The 25,831-nt window shown below is 40.3% G+C and overlaps 1 long non-coding RNA gene across 2 annotated transcripts in view; it reads left to right on the top strand.

The window, feature by feature from the left end:
- LOC116788077 overlaps positions 1 to 24,487 on the top strand; it is a 182,911-nt gene extending 158,424 nt beyond the window's left edge. The window contains exon 4 of one of the 2 annotated variants that reach the window (XR_004357533.1): positions 24,341 to 24,487. This is a non-coding gene — a long non-coding RNA (uncharacterized LOC116788077). Of the gene's footprint in view, positions 1 to 20,841; positions 20,978 to 24,340 lie in introns of those variants that run through there. The other variant, XR_004357532.1, reaches the window with a different exon arrangement.
- The last annotated feature ends 1,344 nt before the right edge of the window (positions 24,488 to 25,831 follow it).

The raw sequence follows: 25,831 nt of genomic DNA, 5'->3' as shown, positions 1-25,831 counted from the left end.
TAGGCATTTGTCATATGGATGAATTTCAACAAGCCTGATTTCATATTGCTTTTTGATAAGCAGTCTGATGTGATAAATGACAGCAAATGAAATTCTGCTTAGCAGTTACTGACCTCTTTTTTTGGTAGTATTCCTGCAGAAGTTGCAATATTCAAACCTAAATATAGAAAATAGGCTGCAAGCATGTTATGAAGCTTTCCACCTGTATAGAGAGTGTTGCAAAATGCTTTGAGTAACAAGACCTTGTTACGTATGAGTAATTTTGCTGTTGTCTAGTTCTGTTACAGATGTGAAGGGACAGAAAAATACAGATTGTCATGACAGATGTTAGCCACGTCCCTTGGTGTACATCTGGAAAGCCTTTGGACTTAAATTGAAATGTTCTCACAGACATAGACATATGTTGGTTGGTCACTGCTTCTCCTCCCTCTCTTGGCAAACACATAACTAATAATGTTTATTGTCTGATTACAGTGGGCAAACTCTGTAATTTTAGAAGTATTTATTGCCAAGATCAACATGAAGTGTTAAACTGCTAGCAAAGCTGAAGGAGGGGAAAAAGGCTGGCCAGATTCTTTACCAGAGAGTCTCAGCTTTTGGCTATCTTTATACCATGCCTTCATTCCATGACACAGAAAAGGTCATAGGAGGGAAGACTTTCACTGCTGGAAGTTTCTAGGCTTGGGAGAGCTCTCTTACGCTGTGTGTTAGAGGGGATGCAGCGTGCATAGGAGTGTGTAGATGGTTTCATCTCACCTGGTGTGTGTGGACAAAGAAATCAGCAAAGATAATGTGTAATCCATAGAGAGCAGCCCATGAAGCTGTCACTTCCTGCTGAACCACTCCTTTAAAATCTTTAGGGGCGCATCTCTAGGTGCATGTTAGCCAAAATACGTTTAGTAGGGTAAGGATACAGAAAAACATACCCATCAAGATCAGTCATTCTGAACAGAGAGAAGTCCAAGTATTCTGTCTCCTTTTCTGTGTGAAGTCTGTGATAGAGCTAATTGTGATGAAACCAATTTTTTAACCAATTCAATATTGCATCTGGAAAAAAGTCAAGATTCTTTACAGCCTTATTTACAGTCAAACAAACATTGTGCAAAAATGTGTATAAGACAGCATACTCTCTTTGTAATATATTTGTATTTATGCACGTGTGTATATATGTATCTTTATCCCTAAAGAAAAGCAGACTGTGAAAACACAGTGTTCATTTCTTAGAAACCTTGAGTAGAGTGGTCCCTCATGCCATTTATGGTTCATGGATGTATTCTTTTTTTTAATAGTCTTTTGTGCTGGTAAGAAAGAGGAGCAAAGGCCACCTTTGGGATCAGCCATTTTCCTTTTGAAAACCTGTGTTCTTTGCTGCATGTCAGATGGTGTTATAGGATAGTTTCTAAACCAGATTAATTAAGTTCAAGGAAAGTTCTCAAGCTTCGCAGAAGCTGTCAATTTGCATTTTTATTTTTATTTGCTTTTTGACACAATCTAGTGTCAAAAAGAGTTCAAAATCCAATATGACAGCATGATGGGAAGGTGTTGTGCCTTCTTTCCAATTTAGAAGGATTGCTTTCCAAGTGAGAAGATCTCCAGCATCTCCTAGTGCTGTGAGGAATGCAGCAAGTACAAAACTGCTTTGCAATAAATGTCTCCAGGAGGCCTGGAGAAGCCTGAATTTGAACATGGCTGAGCCAGTTGAGACCCTTCCCAATATGAAATAGCTCTCAAATTGGGACTACGAAAAGGAAGTATTCTGCTGTTTTAACTAATTTACTAGCAAGAAAACTATGTTTGCTAGTTGTTAATGATGCTTTGCATTATGTTTCCTTGCAAATACTGGACTCCTATCCATATTAGCTTCCTCTTGGGAAAGCCCTGAATATGAAAGGAAATACAGTTCCAGATAGTACATTCTGGCTGATTAGTTCTTCCCCTTGGACACAGCTGCAGAGTTGATGTGTACTGTGTATAGTATTAATTCCTACCTGTTGCTTGGAGTGGGGTTTAGATTCCTCCCAGGGTACATCTCTTGTTCATCCCCGTCCACCTACAGTTGTTGGTGTGATGAGCCATTTGGGCATAGCTAGGCTCACTGAAGGAGTAAATAAAGCTTCCTACAGGTTTTGTCAGTCTCTCATGTACCATCCTCAAGCTAACTGCTCAGTTAAGATTGTGTTGCTTGGTCTCTAGACAATTTTAAATCCCTGTGGCTTCAGATCTTGACTTCAGTGAAGCTGTGTATGCAATTTCTTAACCTTGAACTGTTGTTTAAACTTGTACTTCCCTAACAGAGCACAAAAACAGGTACTTAGCTTTAGGAACATGCTTGTAGGCTTGAATACCTATCAAATCAGATTGAATGCTCTGTCAGTTCTAGGAAGAATTAAAGGGCAGATTTTTACTTACTTTTCTTGCCCTCCCCCCAAATCAGTATCTTGAAAATATAAGAATTCTTACTAGAGTTAAGGAAAAGTCATACTTTTCTAGGAGTTCACGTTTCTGAGAGAATAATGGTGGGGGAGGTATTGAGGTGGGGTGTGGATGCTTTTAATTTTGCTTTTTAACTTAACTTTCTCTGCAGGCTTTTGGCTATAGTGTCAGAATCCATCAGGCATAACAAAGTACTGGCAGATTCCAGCTCTTACGTTTGCCCCATATCCTGTTGTACTCAGTATTCTGGATGGTGTAGAAGCTGCTGTAAATCCTTGGCTTGGCAACAGAAATGCCATGCAGTTAACTCAATGAGTTATGCTTTGTTATGCTTCATCTACTTTTCTGATTTCATTTCAGATTTGGTAACACCTGGTCTGCAAGTAGTAATGACAGCCACAGGTGCTTATGGGCATATAGTCATAGATGTGTGTTTAAATGCATGTGTGTATGTATACTAAATGCTTACACAACTCTATTGCAATATGAGTTACCATCATCTGTGGGAGTGGGCTACCAGTGTTTTCTTTCATTGCATTGATTCTCAAGGTGCCCTAAATCAATGAATGAATGAAAATGCATTGACTTGGAAGGAGCACATTCTAGAGATTGTTCAGAAGTGAACTGGTTGACTTGACAAGTTCAGTTTTGAGAGCAGTCTTTTTCAGGGCACTGAAAGATAACAAGTGAGAGAAATCCTGCCCAGGAAACAACAGAGACTCAATTTACCGACTGTCAGACACGTGACATTGACTTTGACCAAAGTGAACACCAGATTCTCTGAGGCTTGAGGCATCAGTGGAGCCCAAAAGTCAGATACATGTATTTGAATGATGCAGAGGAGCAACCTTCGTTTGGCAAGGTTGTTTTTATCTCCTGAAGTAAAATAATGGCATCCATAAAGGTGACTTTGCTACAAGGAGGACTTAACACCTAGATGTTGAAACAAATGTCATGAAGATGTAGAGTAATGGATTCTAACTGATCACATTCCTCTTTCCATGGGAAAACTACATTCTGTATTTTGTAGCATGTTTCAGTTCAAATGCTGATACTTTTTGAGGGGATTTCCAGCTTAGTTTGTGAGAAAATAAAAAGTGATGAGTGTTGAGAAAGATATAATGCGTTGAAATATACTATTCTCTCTTCTAGTCTTCAGGTTGTACTTTTAGTATTAGAATTAAAAACCCACAAGCTTGGAAAGGTTGATTAAGTTGCTGAACCAGGCAGAAATGGTGGTTGAAGCTTACAAACATGATATCAGGTGGGTTTTTTTTGTTTGTTTTGCCTTTAAAGCCTCAGCAGTCCCGCTGCTGTGTTCGATCTGAGTCAAAAGCTTTTTGGTTAAGCCGACCCTTTTTATACTTCTCAGCTTGGAGCTGGGTCTGTAATGTTTCTGTCAGAAGATTTTGAAGAAACTGCCAGGCAGGTACTCTGCAGAGTTACAAAAGGTGATAGTGCACACTGCAGGTAAGAACAGCTGCAGAATGGCCCTTCTCTCTTCCTGCCTCCATCAAACCTGTTGCTCTCGCTTTGGCCCAATAAGATGCTGCTCCCAGCGTGTGCCAGGCCTTGGTGTAAGCAGTATGGTGAGTCAAAACATGAGCTGTGGCTGAGTAAACAGTTGCAATCTGCCTCAAAAAAAAAATCATGCAGGTGTGCTAATTCTGCCTATCACATTCCTCAAAGACCAAATTTCTATGACAAAATGAGAGGTTTACCTATGAAAAGCCATATTTACCACTGCATAGTTACCCTGAGGACAAGAAAGCACTTGCTCCCTAGGGATTTTGTCCCCAGTGATATCCCCACATGTACAACTATCTGAAAGGGGGTTGTAGTAAGGTGGGGATTGGCCTTTTCTCACAAGCAACTAGCAACAGGACAAGAGGAAATGGCCTAAAGCTATGCCAGGGTAGGTTCAGGTGGGACATCAGGAAAAATTTCTTCACTGAAAAGATGGTCAGGCATTGGCATGGGCTGCCCAGGAAAGGGGTGGAGTCACCGTTCCTGGAAGTGTTCAAGAAATAATTGGACGTGGCACTTAGTGCTGTGGTTTAATTGACATAAAGTCATAGAATCATAGAATGTTAAGGGGTTTGGAATGGACCCTAAGGTCGCAACCCCGCCTGCGCTGGGCCAAGGGCACCTCCCACTAGACCAGGTTGCTCAAGGCCTTATCCAACCTGGCTTTGAACACTACCAGGGATGGGGCATGCACAGCTTCCCTGGGCAATCCATTCCAGTGTCTAACCACTCTCACAGTAAAAAATTTCTTCCTAATATCTAACCTTAATTTCCCCTCCTTTAATTTGTATCCATTACTCCTTGTCCTATCACTACAGTTCCTGACAAAGAGTCCCCTCTGGGTGGTGTTTGGTCAAAAGTTGGACTCTGTGGTCTTGGAGGTCTTTTCCAACCTTAATGATTCTATCATTCTATGATTTCAAATTCCAGTAATGCTTTAAAAATAACATTTTACAAGATTATATTTTAATTTAAAAGTCAAAACAAATGTGACAAATCCATGGGGAAAAAAAGCAGTGTTCAGTGGAAGTTTAGATTATGTTTTGGTTTTAATACATTCCTCTGTTTTCAGCAGGAAAAAACCTCCTACTCACTATGGGGGAAGGTGTTTTTCAAGCCTTGTCTTGCAAGTTGGAAATTTAAATGCAGCATCACTGTGGGTGCAGGTGACACTGAAAAAGTGAAACAGAACTTAAAATATGGATATAAAAGAAAGATCCTTCATGAAGTAGATCTATGTAAAAAGTAAGACTCCAATCCTGTCTGCTGCCACTTTGATCATTCTTCTGATAGGCATTGCGCCCTAGCAAATTCAGTGTTGAGATCAGACATTGATAATGGGCTTTAATTTGCTGTACTATTTAGCATCTTGTGCATCTTGAGTATGGCAGCTCATTGCAGTTTTTATGTGGATATAGGAGGTACAAAGTCATTGTGTTGTTAATGGACTAACAATACAGAATGAGAGAAAGAGGGAAAGGGCTAGTAATTTGTGATATGTGGGAGAATTCCTGAGAAAGGATTATGTGCAGTGGTTTAAAAAGTGGTTGCACATTTTTTTTTTCCGATTTCCTGTGAGGGTTGGTAAACATTTACGAGATATGGAATAGCCAGTGCAGATCAGTAGTGGAGTTGCTGCAACAACTAAAAAAAGATTTAAACAACAACCAAAAAGTTTTTTTTTTGGGTTTCTACACATTTCTCTGAGAATGGGCTTGGGTGGAAGGGTTGCGATTAAAAGCTGTATTGGCTCCTGGTGTTATGGATTTTCACTCGTAGCTCATACTTTGCAATGTTGAGGAGCTGTTCCTGTTGTGTAGGGACTAAAATCTGGGGATGCAGCTGCAAGAAATGAATGACCTATGTTGGTAGGTAGAGTGGAGGTGAGTGAGTTGACTGAGTAAACAGATGCTTCTTCTGCAAACCATACCTTCTTTCCTGTCATAGTTGCTAAAGACAGTTTGGGCATTTGGAATGCTAAAGAAACTATGTGATCTTTAGAATTAAGCATATCTCACTGTGTTCTTGGATTTGTGTAAGAATCTGTCAACTTTTTAGCCTTTGATCCTGTAGATTACAAAGACAGCTATAGCTCACTACTGTGCTAGACACTGTTGTTCCAGGGACACACAGTTCGGGAAGGGCTTTGCATCAGGTATCTCATTTTGCAAGCAGATTAAGGCACCCACAGAATGAGTAAATGTAATTGAAATCTAATGCTATGATTTCCTCGATGCCTGCATGATTTTGAACAAGGATGTTCTGTTCCTGGATCAACAGGGAACATCTGAGCCATCTGTATAGCCTCTGCCAAACAAGGAAGCACTTTGCTCAAAAAGAATAGGCAGGGCAGGGGAGGTGGTGGTGTTGCATTATTCATAAGGGAGGGTTTTGGTTGCAGGTTATTGCAATTCCAGTTAGTGATGATGTGGTTGGGCGTTTCTGTGTAAGGATTAGGGGAATGGGAAACAAAGAAGTTTTTACAGAGAATAGCTAATACTGATAGCTCAGCCAGGGTATAAGCACTGATGAGTTATTCTGTAGGAATTAGAAGAAATTTCTGGATCTAATAGGGACGAAGGAAAAGTGGAGGCATCCTCAGTCTTTAATAATACTGATAGACCTTGGACTGCCCAACCCCCTGACTTGGAGGACCACGAGTGTGGGAACAGTGACTTTCTGCTCACAGACACTGATATTGTAAGGGACCAACTGTGTCAACTAAATGTTTAAAAGTCCATGAGACCTGATGGGATTCATCTTGGAATTCTAAAGGAGCTAGTAGATGTTGTGGCAGGATCCCTCTCAATTTTCCAGCGAAGGTCTTGGGAGTCTGGGAGTGGGTCCCTGCTAACTGGAAGCTAGCCAGTGCTATTCCAATCTACAAGGAGGGCATGAGGGAAAACCCAGGGAACTACAGACCTGTTAGTCTACCCTCAAGTTCCTGGAAAAAGCTATGGAAAAAATGATACTGGGTACTGTTGAAAGCCATTTAAAGAATAATGCACTCATCAGGTAAAGTCAACATGGGTTCACAAAGGGAAAGTCCTGTTTAACTAATTTGATCTCTTTGTATGGTAAGGTCACTCACCTAGTGGATGAAGTGAAAGCAGTGGATGTAATTTTTTTTTATTTTAGTAAGACATTTGGTACTGATACTCTCATAGGTTCTTCACCCAGCACACTGTGAACCTCCTCATTTGAGGTCCCAGTGAACTGTCCAGACCTGTGTCCTGAGTGTAAAGCAGAGACATGAGAGATCAAGGTTTCTTGGTGTAAAGTCACTTTTGAGCCATTTTAATCCTATATGTTTAGCAAATGTTTCTGAGAAAACCCTATATTCTCCCCTTTCCTTCTCTGTCAATATTTATTTTAGTATCCATTTTCTAGAGTTTTCATTTATTTGTTTGCTCTGCTGTGTGTCTTGGAGTTGGCTAAAAATCCAGTGATTTTAGTGCAATGACAAAGGTAAAGGAAGAGCTGTGAAACGATCTACCAGAATTGAACTGAAATATGAAAACACCTCCATGTCTTGTAAACACAGGGTTATTGATACATGGGAGAACTAATAGAGATGGTTTCAGCAGGGAGCTGGAGAGTCATTACACCTTAATCACTCTTTGCTTACTTTGAGGAAAAGAAACTATTCCTCAAATTGTCATCAGTTTTGCTTCCTAATTTATTTTAAAGGAAAAAACAGAATGAAATAAGGTTTTTCAGAATTATTCAGGTGTTTGTTTATTTGTTTGTTTTAAATTAGCAGTATACTAGAACTAAAAAAAAAAAAGAGGAGAATAAACACAAAGTTATTACTGAGGGAGGAGATGCATCTGGCTCAGGACTGACTTTTTGCTTGTGGACCAAAGAGTCTTCTCTTTTTTTATTATATGAATGTGGTTAGTGTGTGACAACTGTGATACTGTTTTGTGAAATACAGCCTTTAGACTTCTTTCTGAAGGGATAAAAAAATCCGGCTTGATTTATGGAGAAAAAAGTCTTAAACTGTAGGTGACATTAGCAGTGAAAATGTCAGGCTCTGTAGTGTGTAATACATAACTGTGCTGTGTTTTCGCCGTATTTAATGTTATGGGACAATAAGCAGGACTTCTGGTCTTCTGATTACTCATTTTGTGTGCAGCTTTTCTCAGGAGAATCACAGTTTCATATTCCTAGGGAGCAAAGTGCAGCTCTCTGAACTACTGCAAACTTTGGCCTTCCTCTACAGAAGCCAGCAGGATTTAACTCATCTCCTATGGGAGAATGGTAAAACCTTAAGAATATAAGGAGGGAATTTTCAGACAAAATTTATTTTGTTTGCATCAACTTAGTTACTGAGCTGTCTGCTGGAAACCTCTTATCTGTTCCTTATTGCAAGGAATGTCTTTAATTTTCATCCAAAATCTGTTGATGTCCTGCACAAATTTTTTGTCCTACTTCTACTCTTAAAAAAATAAATTATCACAGGATTGAAAGCTTTCAACACAGGGGCAACTGAAAGAATACTTTACACTGAGGAAGGATGACTAAGGCACTCATAAGTGCCTTGCATGATTAACTCTTTTGCAGAGCATGTTTTCAACCCTCAGCCCCTTCTTACATTATGGCTGAGAGAAATACTGCTGAATACTTTTATGGTTTTTTTGCCCATTGTCCTGGTTTTGGCTGGGGTAGAGTTACTTTCTTCCCAGTAGCTGATACAGTGCTGTATTTTGGTTTTAGTATGAGAACAGTTGTTGATAACACTCTGATATTTTAGTTGTTGCTAAGTACTGCTCACTCTAAAGCAAAGACTTTTCATTTCCTCCGCTCTACTGGTGAGTTGGTGCACAAGGACCTGGGAGGGAGTGTGGCCAGGACAACTGTGGTGTTCCACACCACAGAACATCAGACTCAGTATAGAAACTGGGGGGAGTTGGCCTGGAAACATGGATCACTGCTGAGGGATGAGATGGGCATCGATCAGTGGTGGGATGCGCAACTGTGTTGTGCATCACCTGTGTTTGTTGGGCTTTATTCCTCTCTTTCTCCTTTCCATTACAATTATTATTATTGAAATTAGTGTTATTATAATATCTTAGTTTGTTTCAATTATCAAACTGTTCTTCTCACAACCCACAAGTTCTGATTTTTTTTTAACTGATTCTCCTCCCCGTTCCATCAGGAAAGTGGAGAGGTGGGAGTGAACAAGCAGCTGTGTGGTACGTAGTTGCCAGCTGGCGTTAAACCATGACACCCTTACATCAACAAATGACGAACATCCCAAAATTTGTTTTCCCTGCAAAGAAGTTTCCCTGTTCTTCAGCAAGGGTTGAAGAATGGCTTGTATGAATCAAGTCACTAAAAGAACTTGCATTAGGTTAATAGAAGATCATGGAATTGGCTTAACACTCTAGCAGTGTCATTATCGGAATTGCAGAGCTGAACATTCAACAGAGGAATGAGATCATCTCAGTCTTGTATTGTGCCTCAGCATCCATTCAGAGATGGCAGAGCATTGGCAAGAACAGGGAAAACTGCAAATGGATGTGCCAGAACTTCATCATAGCCAAGAGATGGTGCTTATGTAGGAACAGGCAAGTGACAAAAATAACGCCAGTAAGCAATAGTGCAGTGATTTCTTTGGAGTCACTTCTGGCTCTCACGCTGACTTCATGGAGTTTAAACCCATTAATGGATGGCAAGTTACATTTAGCTGACTCTACTAACTGGCCTTGCTGCTTTAATTTTTAGCATTTGTCAGTATCTTACTGGCTATATAACTACAGTAGGATGTCTGGTCCAGCTGTTTAATACTTTTGTATAAGGTAGTGCTCACAGAATTACCATTAAATCTGATTAATTCAGTTTTTTATTTTGGTATTAAAATACTGAAATAGAAGTTCAATTCAACTTGTTTGTCAAACCCTGTTATGATACAGGAGCTGAGTTCTAGTGAGCGACTTGGCTGATACATTTGCAGGCACCTTTTATGAGAGAAGAATATTAGTTGGAAATAAAATTTCAGTCTCAGGCTGCCATGGGTCAGTCATTGCAAAGACACTTTAAAAATGATGAAAACATTCTCAGTGGATAAAAATTTTGAATGAGCTGTATAAATTATAAATGTTAATGATGGGTTTCCAAAGTCACTTAGAATAAGATTTATGAAGATACTGCAGTATGTAAAGTTAGAGGTAGACATTTTGTGGAAATAACAAACTTAAATGTCATTGAGGGCCTCAAAGATGACATTTTTAAAAAAAAAAAAAAGTGTAGCTATTTTGGCACTTTGCCTGAATCTTTTTAATGAGACAGGATTTACTAAGGGAAAGGAAGTAGCACTTTTGAAAGTTGAACTTCTTGAACTGTTTGAAACTGTACTTGAAGATTAGAGAGACCTTTTAGTGCTGTACTTGTTTCTGAAAATCATACATTTAAGACACTTCTGAAAAGGCAAAGGGAAAATTGTATCTGGTTAGAAAAGTAGCAGAAAGTGTAAGACCAATGGGAAGACTCCCTCTGGGTTAATGAGGAGTAGTGATATGATCTGTGAAACTGAGAAGTGGATAAGATTTCCTTATTCCTTTACCTAAAACAAATGTTTATATTTCTTGTCATTTTATTGATTAATCTGAAAAATTGGAGACTTTTCTCTTTTGTAGTTTCAACTCAAACTATGCAGCACAGCCTCTGAATAGAAAGTAGGATAATATAAATGAGATTTAAAAATAAAGTAATTTCCAGTTAGCTCTGTATAAGCACTAAAACAGAAATAAAGGAGATTTTATAGTTTCACTGTAGCATCAAGCAATGAAAGTCAATCAGTTTGAACCAGGTTCATAGTATTAAAACAAACCATCACCTCATAGCAGGAAGTAAAACAGGTGCAACATTCACAGTAAGGAAAGCAGATGGAAAAAGTGAGCACATTAATGGATATATCATGTGTGCCCATGATGTTTTATTACAAGAGAAAATCCAGTAAATTAAGTTGATACTGTTCATTGAAGTCCAATTACATATATTACACAGTGGCAGCATGTGGGGATTTGACTCCGACCAGCAACTAAAAACCCACTGACCAATTGCTTACTGCCTGCTGCTCCCCCAGTGGGATGGGGGAGAGAACTGGAACTGCAAAAGTGAGAAAATATCAGTCTGAGTGAAGCAAAGCTCTGTGTGCAAGCAAAATGAAATCAGGATCTTATTTCCCGTCAGCGGGCAGATGTTTAGCCCTTTCCTGTAGGCCAGCAGGCAAAAAGCTTACTTGGGAAGGCAAATGCTGGAAAAGCAAACAGCTCTCCTTCATCCTCTTTTCCCTGAGCTTCTATTGCTGAGCATGACACCATGGGCTGTGGGGTATCCCTTTGGTCACTTGGGGTCAGCTGTCCTGGCTGTGTCCCCTCTTGACTTCTTGTCCGACGCTCAAGATGAACATTGCCATGGAGGACTAATTTTGCCTGGTTTTATTCCGGAGTGCCTACTTGGTGCTGGAGTTTCTATGCCTAGTTGCACCTAGAAAAAAGTACTACTAGTGACTGCAGCTGCTGGAAGTTTCTACTGTACCTTGTCATTCTTGAGATATCCAAGTGTTTCACTTGGCCACTTTGCCAGACTTTAGTTTTACCATTTTCTCAGATCAACAGAATTCCGTAATAAATCCATTACAACATGTATCTCTCTGGTCACAACTGAAGTTTGTGCTGTCTTTTTCAGTGTGGGAGAGACTTGATTCTTGTTGCTAATTTATTTTTACCAGCTGAAGTTTTGGAGTTTTGTTAGAAATTAGTTTCCAGGGTGTACATTGATAGTATGGGATGGCATCTTCATCCCTTCAGCTGTCAGCCGAGGCCGTCTGTCTGACTTGACATTAGTTGAACCCATTCCAGTTGCAACTAAGGGTACTAAATTCTCAGCATAGTTGTTGCCTTCATTTGGACACGATGAATTCCACATGCATGTGAATCTCGTGTTTTGGAACAGCTTAATTTTTGGAGTTATAAAGTTGCCTTGTCTTTCAGATGGTGATTGCTACTTAAAGCAGAACTGGACACTCAGTGGGCTGAGTCCTTTTGTTTGCCATGCATAGGCTGTGACTTTGTTCATAGTGCAGAGTTCAGGGGTGATGAAGACATGAGTGTTGCAGATGTGCAGGAGACAGCTGTGTGAGTTATACACTGCCATTGCATTTAAATGAGGCATTTGCTGATTTTTCCCAACCCTAATGTTTGTGAGCTTTGGTTCTAAGTATTTTTTTTTCCTTGAAATTACACACTTAAGTTATATATATGTTAACTTGGGTGGACATCTGTGCCTACCTTAGCTTATTTCTTCCTGTAAATTCTTGTTTTAGAATGATAAAAGCATATAATAAACGAGATTATTTGTAATTTATACAGAGTATCTCTCAGAATACCAGAAATAGGGAGCTCTTGAGAGCTGAGAACTGTCTTTATACCATGACCTTACTAATATCTTATCCCTGCCCACTCTTTTAATGGAGACAATCTGTTTTTAAAGTTTTAAAGATGTTTTTAAAGTTGCTATTTCAGTTTACATTTTCATATTTTCCTTTGCCTGAAGCAGCTGATGTCCCCCTGAATCCTGAACAGGCTATTTGTGTGCAATATTGAAGAAGCCTGATGGCTCTGCTTGTGTGAACAGAATTTCTGAATGCCCTAACAGTGTGCCAGACTTAGGTAAATAAACTAACTACATTAATTGCTCCTACATCCCTTGAGTGCTTCCACTTTGTAGGTTTTACAGTAGTGTTAATGTATTGTAATCCATTATAATTTGCAAAATTAAAATTTTCTTTCTTTGCCTGCATCTGCCACTGTTAATTCAGAAGCTCTAATAAATGCATTAAAAGAGGGAAGTAATAAGCAAAAGTAAGCCCCTCTGGGAATGTATAATTTCACTCTTTATGCTGTGTTGGAAGAAAATAAACAGTGTAAACATGCAAAGTTAGCATGCCACTAAAGTGAGACTACAAAGGAAAGCCGTAAAACCCTTCTGTAGCTGTTGCACTTGCATTTATTATAGAAATGGAAAGGATGAGACTCAGTAAGTGCAATGATGTGCTGAAAGCACGTCTCAGACTTGCATCAAAGGACAGGCTCGTGTGGAAGCTGTGAGCAGTGTCATGCATTGGAATGGGAAGCTACCCAGTGGGGCACACTGGATAAGTCATTTTTTATCAGGGAAAACGATAAACCATCAAAAAGCCGAGATTAGTAAAGGAAATAAGGAGAGAGAGACCTATATGTGGACAAAGCATATCAGTCAGAAAAAAGGCGACTGAATGAGGAGATGAAGCTTTATCATAGCGAACAGTTTTGATTTGAAAATAATTGCCTTACTGCCTTTTGGGAGCTGACCAATACTAAACATGCATTTCTCCTATTAATTTTATGTGCCAGAGGGCATTAGGAGATGTCAGACACAGATGTTTCATTTAGCCATTGTCTGACTTCAAAAGGAGTAGGTGAGCATGAGATAGCCCATGACATGCTGAGCAACTGGGATAAGTCAGAGAGAGATTCACAGAGATCCAGGCAGAGTAAAGTAAGAAATTAGGATGGGAGTGAGATGGTGGAAAAGACAGAAAGAAAGTGGATGAGGAGTAGATGTTTTGGGAAGCCTTTATGTTTGAAAGGTTTTTTGCAAAGCTGAGCTCAGGCAGAAATAGGAGAAGCTAAGCTGCCTGGAGCAGAAGAAACATTTGAAAGCAGCATGGCCACCCAAGAGGAGCCAGGAATATAGCTACATGTAGGGAATGTACAGGCAAGCGTGTGGCAGAAGAAAGCAAATGTGCTTAATTCCATTTGCTGTCGTTGTACTGTATCCTGCTGAGGCTGTAGTGGGTCTTCCATGGAGTTTCAGAGCAGATGTGTGTTCGACACCTTACTGCAGCAGCCAGGCCTCATGGGGGTTCTTCTGTTTTCTCTGCCAAGGAAGGACCTTGCAGGAACACTTGCAGGCAGAAGTGCCAGGGCACAAGCTCTGTACAGCAGCTAAACAGCAGCCCTGGGGATAGGAAGCAGGCCTTTCCTAGTGGGTAGGATGTGACAAATGTCCTGTTGTTTCAATGAGATCATCTTCTCCCATTAGTCTAATCACTGCGATTAGTCAAGCTGTCCTTGGTGGTGACGTCCCCTGGGACATGTTTCAAAATTTCCCTCCTGTTATGTGCCTGGAGGGTGCTGGATTTAGGAATAAAGAAGAGGAGCACTGTTGATACCCACCCTAAGAGGAGAGATCTGAGCAAAGGAGTCATAGTATGACTTTCAGCATCACAATAAAAGGATATTCTTGGTGGACTGTGGTGGAAGTTAGGAAAGGAATAAGATCATTGTGCTGAATGGGATGTGCATATTTATATAGGGGCAAGGTAGCCCCTGCTGGGTTATTTGTCTCAAGGGGTTTCTGCCTTAAGCATGCCTTCTAGAGGAAGAGTGTCAATCTGCAACTATTAGGGCACTTCCAATCCAGGAATAGGCATGTTCGGTGATATGGTTTTTATGCAGACATAAAGCAATTGCAGTGAAATAAAGGAGGTTCTTTAATTTCATGAGGCTTAAAAATGTGTATGGTCCACAAGGCCATGCAAATCCCTCTTGGTTTTCTAATGTGCAGCAGCATTGGGCTTTGCAGAATAAATGGAGCTAATAATTTCTAGGAGCTGGTCTGATCCATTGCTTGAGAAGCTGAGAGCTAGGGCTTGTTCCCTCGAGTCATTTGTAACTCCTTTCTTTTGTCTTAAAATGTTAATAAACAGATCTGTGGAACTTCATGGGTTTTGTAAAGCTTTGTGAATTTCTGCAATGTAAGATTGTCCCATAAAGTGTATAATGTTATTCCTAGACTCTTGTGGAGTAGAGTACCCTCCTTTTGTATGTATTGGACTTTGACAGGGGAATAGTAATTGTTGAAACCTTGAATATTTACAATAAATTGTGGAATAAGAGTGGAAGAATAGATAACTTTCCATTAATGTAGGTAAAGAAACAGATATGCATTAAATGAACATAAATGTGCATTTCCCAGCCTTTCAGGAACATAAAAATTGCTATTAAAATAGAACAAACCAGCTTTAACATTAAATAGAACTTCTCTATAGCAATAAGATAAATATCAGACTGTAAGTAACCGCAAAGCCCCTCAAAAAAGCAGTGCTATAGAAATACACACACGGTTTGCCACTCATGTCCCATGTTCATTAAAAAACATCAAATGCTGTGAATGTGCTATCATTCCTTAGGAGATGCTGATCTACATTTACTTATACTATTGTCTCACATTCAGAAACCTCAGATTTCTACTCCTTGGAAGAGTGTACCAGCAATGCTTATGGTTTCAGAGAAATCATCATTCTGTAGTTTCTCTGCCCTTACTACTGGTGTGTATGTAATGATGCAAAATGTTTCTTCCAAGTTCAACAGCTACCCTGGTTTATGTGCAGACTGAAGATTTTAGTAGGCAGAGGAAGTGCTTTTAAACAGGAGCTCTGATTTTTAAAAGCAGCTGCAAAAATGTCTGCCAATGATATCTTAGTTAAACCAGGAAAAAGAAATATATTCCCATCCTTTTAGTATGTTATAAAAGTTTATACTAACATAATTCTAATGCCATCAGTAACAATGCAGTGCTGTAAAATAAGTATAACATGATGGAAAAAAGCATAGTAGTTCTTCGTACTTACCATCTCAGAGCTAAACTTTTAGTGTGAGCATGAAGTTTGGTATTTTTGGTCCATCAGTAACACTATTTTGTATTTAAGACTTTTAACATTACTATAAAATCACTGTGGCTTCTTTTCATATCGTTGGCATTGTAGAGATCTAATGTTAGTGTCTGACTGATGGATTAGACACTTTTAGATCATCATTACATACATACCATCGCTGATGCTGTCTCTATCTGTAAGAGTAATTCTGGCAATAAGCATTAAGTGATATCATCACTCTTCCAGATAGTCTCTGGAGAAGCCAAACAATGATGTCATGTCTAAGCAGTCCTTTAATCCCAGATGTATCTTTTAATGTCCTGATTTACATGTAATTCTGCAACAGTGTGAAAAATCACATTCTACACTGAAGCCTAATGTTTTTGGGTTTTTTATTCCTTGGACTGTCAATTTTTCAAATTCAACAGTGGAAGTACCTACTCAAGAAAAACTACATATTTTTTAAAGTGATCCCTATATATTTGCATACACATATGGATCATACACATTTATGTTTGGATTAGATTTTATAATTTGGCTGTTTTTTTCATCCCCATGTCCCAGTCCTAGAAAAATCTTAGACAAGGTTATGTCAGAAAGGTTTCTGGGATTAGTTTTGTTGTGATTTGTTTGTTTTCTTGTTTATTAGAGCTTTTCCACGCTAATGGCTGCCTTAACTAATGCATTTCAATTGTGAGAAATGCTTTTGCTGAAATAATTGTTTGACTTTTTCTTTTTTTTAATTCAACACACTGATATAAATCATACCAGCAAAAGACAATGTCATTGCTATAGGCTGTGACTGTGATAGCATTAGCAGCTTCAGTTGTGCCAAGATGGGTTGTAATTGCATAATGATACCAGCAAACCATTTCTGAAGTAGACCTTGCCTGAGGCACATGCTTAACTTTACATACAGCAAATAATTTCACTGATTTCAGAAATTATTTATAAGATAAAATCCTGGCCCCTCATTCCACAGACTTCAGTGGAGCTAAAAGCCACCCACGGGGCATAAAACACTTTCAAACTCTGGACTAGAGCTGATAAAATCCCCAGGGCTGCAACAGAGGTAAAAATTGATCTTTTGATATTGAAGAAGAGGTGTGACTTTTGGGTAAACTGTGGAAACTTAGGAACTATATGCAACTCATTACTGATGTGAAAGAGGGAAGGAAATGAGCAGAGGCTTGCATAAAAGTAATAACATTGCCAAAGGGATGGTCTAGGAAAATGGCCTTTAAAGCAGCACTTTGGATAAATAGCTGTGGAACAAGATTGAATCTGTCAAGAGAGTTTTATCTCTGCAGATGACAGGATGCTATGGATGGCCTATTAGCGACACTGTGTGGAAACCCTCTGCTGGGCTAAGGTACAGCTTAGATACGAGATACAAGAGTCAAGAGCAAACTCCAGGATGAAGATGATAATAAAGTTATGGGCTGATGCAACAGGAAGATGGTTATTCTTCACAATTCATGAGGGAAGAAGATAACGGGCAGGAGAGTCTTGGGGAAAAAAATAAGTTACCTGCTTTAGCCATGGTGAATTTGTGGTAATTGCTAAATATACACATAAAAATATAAGAAAAGAAGCTGAGATTCCCATTTGAACAGAAGGTGTGGCATTTTGTAAGTCATCAAGCAAGCTGAATTAGTTTGCCAATGAGAGGAAATGTGGAAGTGAAAGAAAAGGAACAAAAAGGATAGAGGCCAGTGGAACTACAGAAGGAAATAGAGGTGTGAAACATGAGGAAAGTTCAGTAGGGGACACATTGAGGGAGCACTCAGGGAATGAGGAGGAGGATTCAGGGCATGCTATCTCTGACACTGTGGAAAGAAACAGCACAATAGGAGCATGGCCAAAGATACTGAAGATCTTAACTAAGAAGTCGTGAAGTTATTGTTAGAAGTAATTCCCATGGACAGTAAGAGCATAAACCAGATGTTTGTAGACTGCATTTTCTTGAAAAGAATTCTAGATAATTACTGTAGTGATATCAGACTGGCCAGTGTGTTCTGGAATGGGTTTTTCAAGATGGGAGGGACCAAAACAGATTTGAAGTTTATTCGTATTATGAAAAGAAGAGCTACAAGGAGAGAAGTTTGGTTGCAGGGGAGGTCCATGATCAATGAGATCATCTCTATAAACAGAGTTAGTTATAGCAGGAGACATTTTTCATTCATCAATCGATGATCCCTTGAACAAGAAAATTAATGACTTGAACTATAATTGAGACAGTCACATTGGACTAATCATGTAACACTGTGGTCTACAATGTACATTTAATGAGAATTTGGCCCTTTAACATTGATTATTTTTCGTGGTCTGTTTAAGTCAATGTATATCTAACTCTGAGGGCTATTTGAAAGATGTTTATTCTGGCATTTGGAAGGCATGATGGACATGTCCATGAAATCCTGAAGGCTAAAGTGGGGTCAGAGCAGTGTCTTCCTGATGTCATGCATCAAATATTGCATGGGACAGACTGAGCTGCTGCAAATGCCACATGAAGCTCTTAATCATCCAAGAATTATTCCATGCCTTTCTGGTATCTTAGGCACATGTTTGTGCCTTAGCTGAGAATACCTGTCCTGTGTCCCAGGAGACACAGGCTCCTGCTTCTTCTCAGCCAGTTTTGCACTCTTTTGTGTAGTATCACTGGTACAAGTTAGTTTACTTATTTTGCTGCTGTGGTCGTTTTTAAAGTGTGTTTTCCATAGATTTAGCCAAAATTTTCATCACCTCTTAGTGCAGTCAGCTTGCTGTGTTCAGGTGAGCCTACTGAGACATTGCATTTAATACTGATCCAGGTGGGGACTTGTTGAATGATGGTATAACGTAAATGGTTTCAGCTAATTAGCACCTGTGTTTCTGTTCCATTTTACTTTGTCCAAGTGAATGCTGCAGTGGTCTGTCCCTGAAGACAAGCAGATAGCAAGTGTTTCCTGTCTGTAAACACCTCTGTGAAAATGCACTGACTCTGTTTGGCTCTTGCTGCACAGGCTCAGCACCTGTTAGCAGGAGTGGGACTTACACTTGTGCTTCGAGTGCAGTGTACTCTGGGTAACAGAAACCCTTATCTTGCATTTCCATATTGCTGCATGGAACAAAAGCCATTCTAAAAACAAATCCACCCCATCCCTCCATGGGTATTTTGTCTTGCTTCTCTTTTCTAGTTTGCAGTGAGACAACCCAAGGCTGACAAGAGAGCTTTGTTACTTTCTGCTAGCTTAAAAGAGAAACATGGGGAGACTTCTCAGCACACTGCCATAACTGTCCAGACCTTTTCTAAGCTTTATTTTCTCAGGCTGCAGAGTTCGTGAGTTAAAAATCACCTCTCCTGAAAATGTCATATGGTTTCCATAGGATAAAATCACTGTCTGCAGGTTAGCCTGTGACTCCTGATTTACAGAAGTGTCACTGTATCCAGGTGGCTTCAGACAACTCTGAATTCTAAAAGCTGTGACAAATAGCAGTATGGGCAAAGAGGCCAACCTGAGCACTAAACCTGCCCTACAGTGTGTTTTGCTGCTTTACCATTTGCATGGTAAAATGGTAAATAATTGGGGCTACATCATGAAACTTGAACATAAAAATGATGGAGAGGCAGAAATATGGCAGCAAGTGGAAGGGGTCTTTTGATCTTTAAGTGACCCAGTTTACCACATGGCCCACAAATATTTGTATGTGCATGGTTAAGGTGCCAAGTTGCAGCACAGGGAAGTTAATGAAGAATCAGGGACTTACTACAGCCTTGTGGTGCCCTCAGACACATAGCAGAACAACTGAGAGATTAATTTCCTATAGTGCTGTTTAATTCCTTTAGGGGTTTTTTGCCAACATCCGAAACCTTGTGAGCCATCTAATTCAGGAGTCAGTTTATTGCAAGTACTGAAACACGCATTTAAAACCCTAATCCCTGCACCTCTCTCGTACTGTGGCTTGAAACCCAAACTATTTTTGTAACACTATCAGGTGTAAGTATCAGTAAATATCATCCTTAAAAAAACCCCAACCACCCCACAGAATCCTCTGTGACTAAAATTCTGTATTTTGTGGTTGAGACTGCAGAAGTTGACAATGTCTGTCTAAATTTATGGAAGGAACTGCTTTGGAGAAAATTTCTTTTCCTTTGTGTCAGGTAAGCAATCTCCCAGTAACCATGCATTTGGTGTGGTTGTGACCCTTCTTTATTCTGAATGCTGACAATCTCTTGGGACTGAAAAGTATGACTTGTTCACCCTTTTAGTATTAAATGTGCATCACACTGCTGGTTTTTGGAATGAGAGAAGAGATGGGGGCCAGAGCAAATGTTTTCCTTGTAGGTGTCCCTGTGAGAAAAAGCCATTATGTCTTTGTTCTTCCCTGCTACATTCCACAGGCATTTTGTTTACACAGTATTTCTCAAAACATTTCTAGGACAAATCAATCTTTTTTGTACCAGCTTTGAACTCACTCTTATTTATTTATATGACCAGCTGTTCTCGAGGTAACTGATACAAAAGATGTAAGGAAAGGAGAGAAAGCAAAGGGAGGGAGCAACTACTTTTCTGTCTCCTCTGCCATTGGGAAAGAAGGAGAGGAAAAAGGGAGAGGAGGAGGACATGCCTGTAGTTAAATCCCCCTCCCATTACTCCATCCTACAGTAATAACCTGAAGAATTCATAAAATCAGTCGAGTTGGAAGGGACCTCTGAGATCATCAAATTCAACCCTTGATCCAACACCGCCGTGGTTACTAGACTATGGCACTAAGTGCCACATCCAGTCTCATCTTAAAAACCTCCAGGGACGGAGAATCCACCACTTCCCTGGGCAGCCCATTCCAATGCCTGATTACCCTCTCTGTGAAGAATTTCTTCCTAATATCTAACCTAAACCTCCCCTGGCAAAGCTTAAGACCATGCCCTCTTGTCTTACTGATAGCTGCCTGGGAGAAGAGACCAACCCCCACCTGGCTACAACCTCCTTTCAGGGAGTTGTAGAGAGTGATGAGGTCTCCCCTGAGCCTCCTCTTCTCCAGGCTAAAAAACCCCAGCTCCCTCAGCCTCTCCTCATAGGAGATTGTTTTTACATCCTCCATTAACTAAGCTGGTACTGGAGGTGACATTAGCTGACATGAATAGTCACTTATGACTGCAGCTAGTGGTGTGTCTCTCCTTTCCATTGCAGGGACTGGAATGGTCCATAGCTGTGCGGGGTCCTGAAGGTGCTCTCTGTGGGAGACAGGCAAATGATAACTACCCTTACCAGCCATTATGTTCTTGCAACTATGGGCATGGGATTATCTTGGTGCTCTTCAAATGTTCCTCGTATCATTCTGTCATGAGACACATATGTCATGCTTCCAATTAAAGAAATATGGTTGTAGTGCACAGTTTCTTATCCATATTGCAGAATCATGTTCCTCCTCCCTCATGTATCCTTGGAGAATGTATCTTGAAAGAAAGGTTCACAGTTTCCTACGGAAGTTTCATACAAGTTTGGTAGGGTTATGGATTTGCACACTGATAATTCTTAAGATTAGAACCATCCATTCATGATGGTTATCTTAGCAGGTAAGGAGAATGAGCATCATTAGACATCCATAAAAGTGCAAGCCGCTTCATAAAGTGTCAGTTACTCTTTGTGGATGGTGAAATGACCCTCTGAGGAGCTGTGTGCTGCCCAAGATCATTTCTGGTATCTGAGCTATCCTATCCTATTCACAAATTGTAAGAAAAAGAAATAGGCTTATCCTGACTTTACAGATTATATTGGAAGCACAGTAAGTGTCAGTTAAATGATTTACCCAGAGTTAGAGAAGTGGCTTGTGTCAGAGCCAGGGTTTGAATCATAATCATCTGAATCTCAAACTGGTGCTTTTGCCTCCAAAGAGGACTGTTGTTCTGGAGAGGAAAAGCCTACAGCAGTCAAAGTTGTAGCTTTGGGGAAGTGACTGGCCGGAAAAATGAGTGTTAGGCAAATGTTTTTCATATTTGTGTTTGTGTGAGAGAAGCTGTGCATCTCTAATTTGTTAAAAATTAAACTTCATCACTTAATTAGAAGTTGTTATCTAAAAACTTTGCAGCACTCCCACATTTCTTCTGACAGCTTTGGCTTTGTGGCACAGACAAGCTAGGATGGTTTAAATGTCAAAATATGCTTTTCATTCTTGTGTGTGTATATATATCAATGCATTATCGAGTAAAATAAAACCCTGCAATGTGACAGGTTACGTTTCTTCAATTGTCATCACTCTTTAAATGAATTTATGGCTGTCAAGAGAAATTTGCTCTTCCAGAAACATGGGAAACCTTGAATCATCTAGGCTGAAAAGAAGACCAGACCTTGCTCTGTGTAGCTCTTGCTGGAGCATTGCTGGAGGTGGCTGAGCTGATTTGAATACATTTAGTTTTGAATGCTTTCTCTTGCATTGCTAATTACATACCGGGTTGTATTTCGTACAGAAGTCTGACCATCTTTCTCTGCTTTATCAGTGGTTTTTATTGTTTGTGGGAATAAAGAAATGGGAAGCTTGTCTCCTGAGGGAGCTGGTTCTTCACATGTTCCTATTAGACAGCCCCTGCTGCTGTGACGTTTGCGGAGCAAGAAGCCTCCACAAGTTAGAGAAGATTTGTGTTCCATGTTTGGAGGTGGATGTGAGCTGGCAGTAGGCTGGAATGGAAATCTCTTAGCTAAACTGTGCTTAACCTGGACCAGCTTAGTGGGAGTTGAAGGTGCACGGAGTATTATTGATGGTGGATGGACATGAGCTGGCAATGTGCACTTGCAGCCCAAAAAGCCAATCGTATCCTGGACTGTGTCCAAAGCAGCGTGGCCAGCAGATTGAGGGAGGTGATTCTGCCCCTCTACTCTGATCTGGTGAGACCCCACCTGGAGTGGTGTGAGACACTGGATTATAACATTAATTATTGGGTCGAACCAACTCAAGTTGGGGTGGGGGGGTGGTGAGGGGGAGGGAGAAGGTTGAACTTCACAGAGGTGAGGTGATGCCCTATCCCATATCTCAGCCCCTGTGAGACTCCTGGGGCAGCCCTGGAGCAGCTGGGGGCCAAAGCAATAAAAGCAGGAACATGTACTGTCCAGGCCATTCAAGACCTACCACATGGCCACATGGAAGCTGCACTCTCACAGGTCTCTAGTGGTAGGTATGTAATTCTCTCTTTTTCTCTCTCTCTTTCTCTACTTCTCCTTCTTCTTGTAATCTCCTTTCTTGATATTTTGGGTAACTTGGGACTGAATGGGCTGGATTTTGCTAGGTTGTATGTGTTAGCATGTGCTGAGTCAGTGGTTTGTGGACTGCTTTGTTTTGATCGTATGTTACCCTTTAACCTTTTGCAAAGATCACTTACTTCCTAACATTTACCAGTAAAAGTACCCTCTGACAAAACGCGTGTGGCTTTTCTCCTTTGGACTGTCTCTTAAGGTGTTAGAAGAACTGAGTGCTCTTCTAATAATTCAGAGGGTGAATTTTTGGAGCCCTGTATATTTATTAGAGTAAAACTCCCTTGGCGATATCGTAACTCAAGACTTGGGATCTTACAAGTACTGCATCCAGCTCTGGGGTCCTCAGCACTGGAAGGACGTGGACCTGTTGGAGTGAGTCCAGAGGAGGGGTACCAAGATGATTAGAGGGATGGAGCAGCTCTCCTACAATGAAAGGCTGAGAGAACTGGGTTTTTTCAGCCTGGAGAAGAGACGGCTTCAGGGTGACTTAATTGTGGCCTTCCAGTGCTTGAAGGGAACCGACAAGAAAAATGGAGAGGGACTTTTTACAAGAGCATGTAGTGACAGGACAAGTGGGAATGATTTCAAACTGAAACAGAGTAAGTTTAGATTAGACAGGAGGAAGTCTTTGCTGTGAGGTTGGTGAGGCACTGGCACAGGTTGCCCAGAGAAGTTGTGGATGCCCCATCCCTGGAAGTGTCCAAGGCCAGGTGGGACAGGGCTTGGAGCAACCTGGTCTAGTGGAAGGTGTCCCTGCACATGGCAAGGGAATTGGACTTAGATGATCTTTAAGGTCCCTTCCAAACCAAACCATTCTATGATTCTATGATTAATGCATTATGTGTCTTAGGCTGGCTGAAGAGACGTATGCACATCAGCCATAGATATATTATTAGAAGATTGCTTCTAGGAACCACTGAAGAACATGAGAAGGGGAATGAGGTAATTAAGAGAGGCAGATTGAAACAAAGATGACTCATCTGATGCCTTAACCATGAATGTCACCAGTAATTTCTAGCTAGGCAGAAATCAACAACTGCTGTTCCAGCTGGCTTTTCTACTTCCTTTAAAAATATTTAATTCTGAGTTTTGTTTACTGTGCAGGAGCATCCTTTTGTGTACCACATAGATCTAAAGGCATATGTTGTCACGGGTCCCCAGCAGGGATACTGGAGGTGCTGACCTTGACACTGAAGTTTTTACTGTGGTTAACAAGCTCAGATTCTGGAAATCTTAAAATTGTGTGTTCTACCTGTCAGCTGGATTTCTGGGTTGAGAGACATGGTTCAAATGGCAGTTGTAGATAGGAAATTACAGAGAGCAACAGGGGCTCCAGCAGCACCTCGAATTCCACATAAACACACCGTGTCTTTTTTTTGCAACAGCAGATGTATAACATTAGTCAGGGATTGCCGTATTTTCTGTCTTTTGGATTCCCCAGATTCATTTACCTGGTTAGATACCCTGCTGCCTTGAAAGAAAATCTGGAATTAAATGCCACTGACAGAATGCCCTTTCTTTTTGCTGCTTTTCTGGATAGAGATGGATGCCCTTTGTACACTCACAGCAGCAGCAGCCAGACAAACTGGTAGGTCACAACACTTTTCTTCTGCCTGAAATGAAGGAGAGAACAGTTCTGATTAAAATTCAGCCAGAGGCTGTAATACTGTAGTATTAATAGCGATCCTGGCCTTGACAAAAATAGCTGTTAAATGAGGAGTAAAAAGCTTTCCATGTTTGCCAAAGTTGTAATGAAAATGGTGGAGCTGTCATAAATACTATGTTCTTAGTTAAAATGATTATGGCTTAACAATTATCTGATGCATTGCAGTGGGTTATTCCCAGAGCATTCAGATCTTAGAGTTGTAAAGATTTAATAGAAAATCTGAGTGCCAGAGGAAAAGGTAGGCAGTGTTTATGAAATCCACTCACGTTCTTTTCTCACTATCTTGACATTGCTTCTTGTGCTCATTTTTTGTCATCTTTACATGTGTCTTAACTCCTTCAAGAAACACTTGAACCAGTTTATGGCTGTGGGTTGCTAAATTTGGTTGCTGGTGTGTTGCACCCTACATGAGCCTAAGAGTCCTCATAGCCTGTAATACACAGGCTGACCCTTCAGCAGGAGTAAATCCATGGCATTCCACAGAAGTAGCTGGAGCTGGGCCAATCTACAGTGCTGGAAGACTGAGCACAATGATGCATCATTGATGCAAATTACTATTTTTAGGAAAAACTAGTGTTTAGAAGGAATCAAATATACATGGGTTAATGCTGAATTGGGAAGCAGGGCCAGAAGTTACACTTGACAGATCTTTGTAGATGCCAGGGAACTCAGGGGAAATTTAAATACCAGCCTCTGTTATAATGATAGAACAATACTACTTGAGAAAATGTACAAAAATATTTTATTCCAAATGGTAAAGTGACTAATACTGTTCATTTATGATGAACACTAGGAAAGTGAATTTGCCTCTCTGTAGCTCCGATTTCAGTTTGTAGCAGAAACTTGGTTCGGTAGCAGGAACTTGAACGTTGCATGGCTTCAGCTTTCATTAATTATCAATTCTGTTTCTTATTTCTCCAGAACAGAGGCTGAACATTCCTCATCATGTTTTCACTGATCCCTAATGACATTTTTAAGTGGAGGGAGAAACATGCATGTTTGCAAGTTCTTCTACTGGCCTACAGAAATACCGCTTTCTTCTCATTTTTGTGTATTCTGAAGTAAAGGGAGAAGAACAAGTGATTTATCCTGAGGCCAAGAACTGCACAAAACCTAATGTGGCATTATGATCTTTGTAACTGTAAACAGTGTGTTGCTGAGGATGGAGGACACCCCAGAAATTCTGGACTGTTAATACTTGATTGGGGTTTCTTGTTTGTTTCATACTAAAGCAACCGGTTAGGTCTAGAGGAGCATTCCCATTTG

The sequence above is a fragment of the Chiroxiphia lanceolata genome, chromosome 6, assembly GCF_009829145.1.
Source record: "Chiroxiphia lanceolata isolate bChiLan1 chromosome 6, bChiLan1.pri, whole genome shotgun sequence".
Lineage (NCBI taxonomy): Eukaryota > Metazoa > Chordata > Aves > Passeriformes > Pipridae > Chiroxiphia > Chiroxiphia lanceolata.
Note: the sequence above shows the minus strand (reverse complement) of the source record. Positions and strands in the feature narration are given on the sequence as shown.